At 33.0% G+C, this 12255-nt stretch overlaps 1 pseudogene; it reads right to left on the bottom strand.

Moving 5' to 3' along the window:
- Positions 1-8337: 8337 nt before the first annotated feature.
- On the bottom strand, positions 8338-9403 carry LOC102506808 (annotated as a pseudogene).
- Positions 9404-12255: the final 2852 nt, after the last annotated feature.

A 12255-nucleotide genomic window follows, 5' to 3' on the forward strand; every position in this document is an offset into this window, starting at 1 on the left:
ATCATTAATATCATTAATATTTCTTTTTTTTTAATTGTCTTCTCTTTCCCTAAATAAGTAAATGGAAAACTATAGTGAATTAAATGTGAATGGTTTCTTTTAGCTGTTTTCTCTAATCTCATTTTATTTTACACAAGTGACTGCCATGAATATTGTTGGCATCTCTCCAGTAAACTTGATTGATAAACAAATATAGTCATAGCAGTTACCTATGAGTAGAGTGATTGAGTGGTATTCACAGACCTAATTCATATATACTAGTTTTTTTTTTAAGAATCTTAGATTGTTTTAAACATCTGACTATTCCCATCAATAAATTAATGCACAATCTTGGAATTGATGAACATATATCACACAAAGATGGTATATACATACTACATAACACATACATATATATTGTATGCATACATATGTAGAATTCAAATATGTATGTACTTAATTTCATGATCTATATTTTATCATTTTGTCAATGTGTTCAGAATATGCATCTCAAGGAGTGGCTCTCATTCAAAGTTCTGGTTCTTTGACCTAGTGTGGCAGATATCAATACTTTCTCCACTTGATGCATTTTTTGTTTCTCTGCAATAATATTAGTCTTACTCAGTTATTTGTGCACATCTTTCCATTTAACAATTTTTTTGTGAGCATTATTGACTGAACAACTAGAAAAATTATTTCCTTTTTACAAAGAAAGGAGTATATTGGAAGAGCAAATATGGGGAAAAAAAATCAGACTTTATTCTCCACACAGTAACTTGAACCATCCTTTTAAAATGGCATTCAGACTATGTTGCTCTTTCGCTCAAAACTCTATGACTTACCATCTCACTCATAGTAAAATTAAAGTTTCTAGTAATAATGTATCTGCCACTACATGATCTGCACTATGCTAATCTTTGTTCCATTTGCTGTCTCTCCCCCTGTTGGTCAGTATGCATCAGCTGTAATCACATATGTTACCTGTGAGCTTTTGCATATTTCAGCCTTTCTGTTTAGAATGGCCTTCTCTAGATAGTTACATGACTGATTCCCTCACTTCTTTCATGTATTTGCTAACTGTGTTCTTACAGATGAGGGCTTCCTGGTCCATCATTACAGAAAGATCACTCATCTATTACTCTGCTTTATTTTATTTCCATTGCATATATCACCACCAAATATCTCACGCTATTTGATTATGTGTTTCATAAAAATTTAAGAATTTATTTAGTGATGTATCCCAGCTTTTCAAACTACATAATAATTCATAGAGACTTAATAAATATTTTGTTGAAACTGTGAATGAAGGTAGGAGAAATATCAAGTATACAGTTGAGTACGTGTAATGGCAATATGGTGAAAAAAATTCAGGTTTGAGAGTCATAAGCATATAGCACTCCAAAACTACCAGCTCTTTTAGCCAAGCTGTCACCCTAGAATAGGACGAAGGAAGCCTGCAAGTTTATTAAACATGCCATACTAAAGAAATTTTTTTGCAGATAAGGTTATGGTGTGTTCATATCAGACATTTGCAAGGTTGATATCTTATGAACGTTATTCCTACTTATGCCAACTTAAAATTTAAATGTGTAGTTGCAATGCTTTTCTCAGTTACATAGACAAAAAAAATGAAGTTGATTTTGCAACTTATTGTTCAATTTAATTGTAATGTGAAATAAACTAAGAAAGTCTTGGAAAATGGCACAAGCTAACCTTATCAGGCACAGCCAGCTAGAAGTGCTGTGACATCATTTGCTTCTAGGCCTGTTCTAAGCTCTATGGTTGAAGATTAAGTTCAGGAATCTGAAAGATCCTCCAGTCAACTCCTTGTTTTCTTTACTAGAGTTATGACTTTGGGGAAAAATATCTTTCAGCTATGAGTTTACTTTCTTATAACATGTTCATATTGTCTTTACTGAGCATAAGTCAACCAAACATTTATTTTCTTTAACATTGGCTTTAGTCCATAACATAGCTATAACTTCATTGAATACTGTTTTTTTTTCTATTTAAATTATTATATAACCTGTGTTATTTAATGAGAACACTGGCCCAAAACATTGAAATCTACCCAAGCTTCAGATTTCATCTTTAGAGCATATATAAATATATGCATATATATATTATTTGATTCCAGTGTAACTTTGTTGACAGCTGTTAGGTATGAAGAAGATAAAATTAAATGCCATAAAAAACAATAATATATGACTGAAACAAAGTTGAATTTTTACTCATTGAAAGTTATTTTTATAAACCTGTGTAATAGACATAAACACTATTCATACTGAATATAAGCTCCATACATAAATTCATGCCTTTGAATTTACCCAAATAAACTATATGGCATTTTCTAGAAGTAGCTTTTAAGCATTTTTTGAAATTAAAAAGGGTTTGCAAATTTTAATTTGCAGTTATATGTGGAGACTTCTTTTAATTTCAATAAGCAGTTACTATGTAAGTGTATGAATTTATCTCTGATTTCAGTTGGCAGTTTGATAAAAACTGTCCCATTTAGAAAACTATCTTTATTTTTGTTTGTTTTTAGTGTTCGGGTTCTAGCTGAACTGTAGTTACATTTTTTTTCTTTTATCACCTGCACAATGACATTGTTCTCTTTAACTGATTTTCTGAAAATTGCTTTTTAAAAAGTTCACTACTTTCTTAAAAATTCTTTAAACCTTAAGACAACTAAGGAATTGTTGACATTGATCCCTCACTGTCTCAATGGAGTTCTTTCAAATCAAGTTAATCAAACAACCCTTGTTCAGAATCCTCCTCAAAGTGTAGTGAGTCAAAAAAGCACTGAATAACCAGACTTTAGTAAAGCTCACGTGTGGATGATTATTGCTATTGTCTCTATACTCCTAAATAGGTTTGAAGGTTGGTGAGATTAAGCCTTTAAGAACATTATGATAGATTAATGCATTTTCCATTACTTTACATGTATAATTTTAACAAAATCAAGGTATGGATGTTACTATAAAAGAAGCTATAGAATCATAATAATTGGAAAGAGAAGGAAATATGTGCTTCCTGAAGGAGAAAGGGGGTAGAGTAGAATGTAGAGCTGAATAAAATTGTAGATACTGACAGGCATATGCAGAATAAATAAACAAGGTTATACTGTACAGCACAGGGAAATGTATACAAGATCTTGTGGTAGCTCACAGCAAAAAAAAAAAATGTGACAATTAATATATATATGTTCATGTATAACTGGAAAATTGTGCTGTACACTGGAATTTCACACAACATTGTAAAATGACTATAACTCAATAAAAAATGTAAAAAAAATTGTTATTGAGAGTCACAGTTTTGCTCGTGTTTAACTGAAAGAAAACAAAATCCCCCCAAAATCTAATAAATGAAATTATGCTTCACTCTATTAAACTATAAATATTGCATTAAGTTAAACATTGTTAAAAGGAATCTTTTAATGATGACCATGCTGACTGTTCTGAGGTGATCCCTTATTGTGGTTGTGATTTGCATTTTTTCTGATAATTAATGATATTGAGCATCTTCCCATGTGCCTGTTGACCATCTGTATGTCTTCATTGGAGAAATGTCCGTTTAGGTCTTCTGCCCATTTTTTGAATGGGCAGCTTGTGGGGTTTTTTGTTGTTATTATTGAGTTATATGAACTGTTTGTGTTTTCTGGAAATTAAGCCCATGTCAGTCTCATCGTTTGCAAATATTTTCTTCCAGTCTGTAGATTGTCTTTTCATTTTGTTTATGATTTTCTTTGTAATTTGCTGAAGCCACTATGGAAAAAAGTATGGAGATTTCTTTAAAAAAAAATCTTAAAAATAGAGTTACCATATGATTAAACAATCCCAGTCCTGGGCATATATCTGGAGAAAACTCTAATTTGAAAAGATGCATACACCCCAGTGTTCATAGCATCACTATTTACTATAGCCAAGACACAGAAGCAACCTAAATGTCCATCGACAGTTGATTGGATAAAGAAGTTGTGGTATACATACAATGGATTACTAATCAGACATTTAAAAAAGGATGAAATAATGCCATTTCACCAACATGGATAGACCTATAGATTATCATACTAAGTGAAGTAAGTCAGACAGAGAAAGACAAAAGTCATATGATATCACTTATATGTGGAATCTAAAAAAATGACACAAATAAACTTATTTACAAAACAGAAAGAGACTCACAGACATAGAAAACAAATTTATGATTTCCAAAGGGGAAAGGTGGAGGGGGGAGGGATAAATTAGGAGTTTGGAATTAGCAGATACAAACTATTAAATATAAAATGGATAAAAAACAAGATCCTATTGTATAGCACAGGGAACTACATGCATTAGCTTGTAATAACCTATAATGAAAAAGAATATGAAAAATAATACATATATATAAAACCAAATCACTGTGCTGTACACCAGAAAATAACACACCACTATAAATCATCTATACTTCAGTTTAAAAAAAAAAAAAGAGTAGTTAGGAGAGGTTGCTGTAGATTCTCATACCAGAAGACATGATGCCTGACAATATATGTGCTAAATGTCAAACTATAATTTATAAAAATAAACATGATCAATATAAAAAAAAAGAATTTTGGTTTGAATGTTCAACACTACCATTTCAAACCCTCTTTTTCTACTAATAAATTAAAACTTTATTTAGTATAGAGAGGTTAATACTTATAGCTTTTTTTATTGTATGCTATCTCAAAGTGCTTAATATTTTTTAATATTATTTCTCCTTAACTTCAGAATACTTCAAAGATATATAAATATTTCATACATTGCTCAGTCTTTCATTAGACTAAATTGTCCCTTGTGCAAAGATGGTAGACTTGCCACCACGTCTTAATATTTTAGTGATTTGTGTTAATCTGTGTTGATTTGGTCAAAAAATGCCAGCACTTGAGAGTCAATTGTTACTTATTGAAGATGTGTAGCTACAGTTAAAGATTTTTACAGAGTGCTAAAGATGGAGGTTTAGTGTAAGTATTATAGACTCATCCAAAATAAATACTCTAAACGTGTGTCTGTAACTAGCTAGCCATGGTTATGTTGGATGAACATGAAAACATCTGCTTAAAGCAAAATAAAAGTAAATGATAAACAAAATAATAAAGATCAAAATATAATGCTGGCATTCTTTGAAAGAAAACTACTAACATGTATGTTAGGGTCATATTGAAATATTATAGAAGGTGATACTTATATTTAGTCAGAAAAAAGCTTTGATTAAAACTATAATATTCATTTCTTGGGCTATGGTTAAATTGTGAAACATGGTGGCATAATTTTAAATGAAGGTCTTGGGACTCAGCAGCAGCAGAGAATTATTAATTGCAAACCTTTTGCTTTTCTACCCTGTCAATCAGCGCAAGTCACAAGTCAATCAGTTGATTAGCATAGGAATCAACATCAAAGAGAAAAATAATTTCTGCTTAGCTATAATAAAGCATATTTTATGTATGTATATGCATGACTGGGACATTGTACTATACACCAGATATTGACAAATTATAGCTGATGGTACTCCAATTGAAAAAAAAGCATATTTTTAGTGAAAAATAACTATCAAATCGTGCTTATCATGACCAAAATTCAATTTGAATATGCATGCTTACCACCAATTTAGTGATCCAGCATTTTGTTCATTTTTCAACTATTTATTCTATGAATATGCTTCCTCTTAACTATGTTCAATTTCTTCTGTGTCTTATAGCATTCTACCATGCTAAATGCCTTTCTAGTTTTCCTCAGTAAGTGACAACGATTAAAATGATGCATATCTATTTCCTAAATTAAAAAGCTGGAGAAATATCTTGTTCTACATAATACATACAATTTAAAATCTAGATAAAAATTTCATCACAAATATTTCTGTTGTTATTGTCATAGTTATTCCTGTCTTGAAAGAACAAGTGTATCCCCAGTATTATTCAGAATAAAATAGTTGAATTTTATTAGGCTACTTTTTGTGTGATTTAAATTTTACAAATTTTTTCATACTTAATAAAGATGTCATCTATTTTTAGATCAGTATATGCAGATGTGAATCCCTTAAGCCTGCTGTATCTATCAATGTATATTTTAAACAGGCTACATTTTAAGTAAAATATATAAGATTTGTTTTATTATGCAACTGAATATAATTTTAATTCTCATTTTTATTTTGCATTAGTTTAATGAAAATGCTCTTAGATGAACTGGACACATTACTGCTAAAATCTTTAAGCTGAAATTTTTTACATATAGTAAAAGGAAATTCTTCATTTCAAATTTATATCCAATTTATTTGTGTATCATTTCTGATTTTTAAAAGCTGCAAATGATAGAATAAAATATTTTAAAATTCTACTATCCTTTAATGACCTCTTTTCTCTTTTAGTAATTTTCTTATAAATATAATACATTAATTTATTTTAAAATATTTTCAAAGTGATATATTGAAAATTAGAAAATTAAAATGCATGTGATAGTACTCAAAATTCTGTGTCTATTGAGTATAACTCATGGATATTTAATATAAAATATGACAAAATAGGTGATCAAATGTTGGTAGTTATAATTGGATAGTAAAACCAAAAAGGGGTTAATATTATGCACAATGCCTTTAATAGGCATATCTAACTAACTTATTCTAAATGTATTCAATTCATGAACTGTATATGGATGTACTCTTTCTGCTAGCAGTGCTGCTATAAGCCTCTATCTTGAAATATTTTGTCTACTCTTTTTCCATTTTCAAAATGCTATGTAAAGTTTAATAAGTCATTACACATCTCTCTAAATACAGACTATGAAATGCCTACCTAGTATATTCAGATTATAATCAGCCTCATATATGTGGTATTACACTGAAATCTACTAATGCCATAGACAGCGTACCTATGTCAAACTACTTAAACAAGCTAAACATATATGTACCAACCTTGATGCAAACTCTAATATAAATATCATAGAAGGATGCAGATTCACTTATTTGGCATGCTGAGTGCATGACTGTAAACCAAGTGCCATACTTTTCTATTAAAGATAAATTATGGTAAAAAAAAAAATTGGTATCAGTCCTTCACATTTTTTTCACAATAGTAACATAGCAACCAAAAAAAAAATAAAACCTGTAAGATACATTTATAATATTTTCAAACAAACTCTTTAAATGGAATATGTTAGAATATATGATTGATCATAATTTGAAAGATTCTAGTGAACAAGCCTAAAAGAGTTTGATCACTGAAGTTAATAATTATATCTTTTACATTTAATGTCAACTTTGCAGCTATTTCTAAATCTCAGTGGAAAATAGATGGCGTGAAATTGAAGGTTTTGTTTTTGTTTCTTCAGGTCCCTAAGTTATGGAAGTAGTAGCAGGAATGAGAGAAACAAGTCAATGATGTAGAAGAGGGGTCAGCAAACTTCTTCTCTGACAGACCAGATAACAAATAGTATTTGCAGACCACAAGGTCTCCGTCACAGTTGCTCAGCTCTACAGTTGTATCATGAAAAGACATAGATAGCATGTAAATAAATGTGTATGGTTGTTTTCCAATAAAACTTTGTTTACAGAAAGTGATAGTAGGCCATAATTTGCTGAACCCCCAGTATAATAGCAAGCATTCACAAAAAAAATAATAAATAATTATAATACGGAAAAGAGAAAAACAAAATTTGAATGCCGTAACTTTCTTCTGCTCACTGAAGCTTCCTGGCTGTCTTATCTTATAAATACTTAAATAACGCTTGCCAAAGCCCTGAATCCCTGGGATAAAGTCATGGTGTATGATCCATTTAATATATTGTTGCAGTCAGTTCGCTACTATTTTGTTGAGGGTTTTTGCATTTATGTTCATCACAGATATTACCTGTAATTTTTTTTTTTTGTGCATGATATCTTTGTCTTCTTTTGGTATTAGGGTGATGGTGACTTCATAGAATGAGTTCAGAAGTGTTACTTCCTCTGGAATTTTTTGGAATAGTTTCAGAAAGATAGGTTTTAACTCTTCTTTAAATGTTTGATAGAATACACTTGCGAAGCCATCTAGTCCTAGACTTTTGTTTGCTGGGAGTTTTTTAATTACTGATTCAGTTACAGTTCTGGTAATAGGTCTGTTCATATTTTCTGTTTATTCGTGGTTCAGTCTTGGAGATTGTACCTTTCTAAGAATGTGTCCATTTCTCCTACTTTGTCCATTTTATTGGTATATTTTTGCTAGTAGTAGTCTCTTATAATCCTTTGTATTTCTGTGGTGTTGGTCATGACTTCTCTTTCATTTCTGATTTTATTGATTTGGGCCTTCTGCCTTTTTTTTCTTGTTGAGTTTGACTAAAAGTTTATTGATTTTGCTTATCTTTTCAAAGAACCAGATTTTTTTTTTTCAATTTTTAGAAACTTTATTTTCTGTCAACCTATTTTCATTTTAAGAGTTTGTGGAAAGAACAGCTTACGACCACTCTGTGGTTGTTGCAACCCATTCAATGGCCTGAGCAGTGGGAGCTGCAGACCAGTATTCAGTGGCAGGCTGAGTGCTCCAGTCTTCAGTAGGGTCCTGCTGAGTAGGCACAGAGGGCACCTGCACGCCTTCGGACCAGTCCGCCACCTCAGGCTGAGTAGCAGTGAACTCGGGAGCAGGAGCCGTCCATTCAACCCTGAAATCCTTCCTTGGTCACGGCCTTTTCAGCTGCAGCCTGCTCTTCCTTTTCAATATCTTCAGGATCTCTGTAGAAGCAGAGATCAGGCATGACGTCCCACGGGTGTTCCCGGGAGATGGTGCCGTGCGTGCACAAAACTTCCCGGGCCAGCGTCTACCACATCAGACCCTCTGAGTGAGCTCCCTTGTTGTTGCACGGGATGACAATGTCCACATAGCGCACAGGGGAGTCCGTGTTACACAGGGCAATGGTAGGCAGGTTAACGTAAGATGCCTCTGTGGGAGGCTGGTGATCAGCCGTGGGATCGGTAACCACCAGAAGTCTTGGCTCCCGGAAAGCTACCTGGATTTGGTTAGTGAAGGTTCCAGGCGTGAAGCGGCCAGCAATAGGCGTGGCTCCATTGGCAGCAGCAAACTTCAGCACAGCTCGCTGGCCAGTATGCCTGGGGGATACGATACTGACATCAGCTGGGTTTTCAATGGCAACAATGGCCCGAGCTGCCAACAGAAGCCTCTCCCAGATTCTCTTCAGATTTATGATGTAGATGCCATCACTTTTCCTTTTGTAGATGTACTGCTCCATCTGGAAGTCAAGGTTGGTGCCACCTAAGTGGGTTCCTGCTGCAAGGAATTTGAGAACATCCTCCTCCTTCATTTGCAGGGCATCAAGGGCTCAGGACATTGTGAAAGTTTCCCTTTAAGTTACGATGGGAATCCAGAACAATGCCGTATGGACCCGTCTCTGGGTAGCGCGGAAAAGCTCAAAGAACCAGATTTTAGTTTCACTGACCTTTTCTATTCAGTTTTGTTTGTCTGAAAAGTCTGTGTTTTTCTTTTTTTCAAAAAAATTTAAATGAATATAGAATTCCAGAATTTTCCCTTCACCTTAAAGTTATTCCATTGTCTTCTGATAAACTGTCTGTAATTCTTTTATTTGATCTTCTGTATGCAGTATGTCTTATTTCTCGCTGTCTTCAAGATTGTAATTTTAATTTTCAGATGTTTGAAATGTGATATATCCAGGTATACATTTTATTTTGCTTGAAGTTTTCTCAGCTTTTGTATCTATGATTTGGAATCTGCTATTCATTTCAAAAAATTATCGACTCGTCTCTTTATTTCTCTTGTCCAATTCTTTCTCTGCTTCTCTTATGAGTTTCTAGTTACCCAAATGTATACCACTGTATTTTATATTGTTTCATACCTCTTGGATGCACTATGTTGTCTTCTTTGTGTGTGTGTGTTTTAATTTTTTTTTAATTTTGTCATTTCTATCAATCAATGTTTATATTCACTAATTATTTCCTCAGTTATGGTCTATGATGTGTCTTCTTAATAACCATTCTTTTTCCATCTGTTACTGTGTTTTTCATTTGTAACATTTATGTCAGATTCTTTTCTTATAATCTCTATTCTGAATTTCTGCTAAAAATATCCTTCATTATGCATGTTATTTATCTTTTTCACTAAAGCCTATGATCAGTTGTTTAAAATTTTCTGATTTTTCCAATCTGTTTTATATTGCATTCTGTTTCTGTTCATTGTTTTGTCTCTTGATAATAAGGTGATCAGTTCACCCTGGTTTGCTAGATCTTTGCCAGCTTTGGCTTTGAAAGTCCAGAATTTAGGGCAAATCATGGTTGGTTGCCCTACCCTACTTGACAGTGAGTTTTTCTTGCTTCTTTGTATAACTCATATTTTGTTGAAAGCCAGACAACTTGTGTAAGATAACAGGATACTGAGATAAATAGTTTAATGCTTTGAATGAGTACACCTTTAGTTTGTTATGACATTATTTGGAGGGCTAAGTCAAATCTAGTCCAGATTTTTTCTTGGTTTGGGTCTTGTTGTCATTATTAAACTCAGTTCTCCACAGGCTTTATATTCCTGCATTCTACTTTTAGTTTAGGACTGTGGCTACTTTGCCAGAATGTTTCCCTCAATTTCTGCTTCACCCTCAGTATTAATTCTTCCCTTTTCCATGAACCACTCAGAATTCCTCTTTCAATTTTCTTGCGCCTTTCCCAGCAGTAGACTACTGTTGTTTGTTGCTTAATACCTTACAACTTGGTGATAGGAAACTGGGATTGGATATGATCTCTACTGTGCTAATTCAATCTCCCTTTCCCCATCTGTTGTAGGTGTTCACCAGTGCTTATGGCATTGTAGCCCTGCCCCTAGCAGTTGAGGAATTCTGTTCTCTGGGGGAGACACAGCAGAAGGATCTGAGTGGGACACACATTTATTACCCATGGTGGCTTCTCTTTCTAGCCTCCAAGATTGTGCCAGGAGGAAAGATTTTTTCAGGACATTTTCCATGTATGCATTGCTTCTTGTGATGACCTGGTGACACATAAGTAAAAGAGACTATAACTGTGTGAAAGGTTTTTGCGTGTCTGTGGTTCCCCAGATTCTGTATTCTCAGAATACACTGTGTTCCAACATTAGCAATTTATTATTAATTTCAGCTAATTTTTTTTTTTTTTTTTACTCATTTGTATAGAATCTGGAAGCATATGCCGCTGGTAAGCAAGTGCTCACATTCCATTTTTGGAGTCTTTGATTTTTTCATATGTTTAAATTAAGTTGGTTGCCCTAGGACCTTAGCTCATTGATGTGTTAAAGAAACTACAGCTCTAGAATATTTGCCATTATTGCACAAAGGGAACTGATGTTCTCTCCAGCATTCTGTATTTTAAATGCAAATTTTAATATCCTTTTAACCAGGGATATTTAACTAGGTAGTAAAACTCCTTCCAGTTTCTGGAAATAAGTTAACTTTATTTATTTGTTTATGTTTTGTGTACTTATTTTCATCCTATCTATCTACGGGCATACCTCAAAGGTATTCTGGGTTCATTTCCAGACCACCATAATACAGTGATTAAAGCAATAAAGCGAGACACAAGAAATTTTTTGTTTTTGGTTTCCCAACGCATATAAAAGTTCTGTTTCACTATACTGCAGTCTCTTAAGTGTGCAATAGCATTATGCCCAAATAATTTAAATATCTTAATTTAAAAAGACTTTTTTTGCTTAAAAAAGACTCATTAGAATCTGAAAATTCAGGGTTGCCACAAACCGTCAATATGTAAAAATGCAGGATCTGCAAAGCACAATAGAGGAAGTACAGTAAAATGAGATGTGCCTCTGTCTATCTATTTATCTGTTATCTATCATCATTAACCTATAGTCTATGATTAGAGTCCAAAAAGCTTTTTTTTGGGAATGTTTAGGGGCTCATACCAGATGCAATTTAAATACATTGTCAGATATTTACCTTTTCAAAGTATGTGCCATTTTATCTCAATTAGATCTAATAACACCACTATTGTTCTCACATAGGGCCAAAGAAAGTTACTTGGAATATTTAGTAATTGGTATGTGCTGCTATAATAGGATAGTCAAAAAGGAATGTGTGTTTGACCTAATTTTGAAAGGCAATGAGTGTCCTGGTCCATGTATGCATCTGTCTACATGTATATGTGTGTTTATGTGTCTGTGTGTATGTGCAACTCCCCTCCATTCCCTACCATCTTGTATTTTAATTAATCAGTATTAACAGCTTAAGTGAAGTATTACTGATTCTGTGCTTTTAAAAGCTAAATTCAGCTAAAAAAGTAACTTCAGGCATT

The sequence above is a fragment of the Camelus ferus genome, chromosome 3 (genome assembly GCF_009834535.1).
Source record: "Camelus ferus isolate YT-003-E chromosome 3, BCGSAC_Cfer_1.0, whole genome shotgun sequence".
NCBI lineage: Eukaryota > Metazoa > Chordata > Mammalia > Artiodactyla > Camelidae > Camelus > Camelus ferus.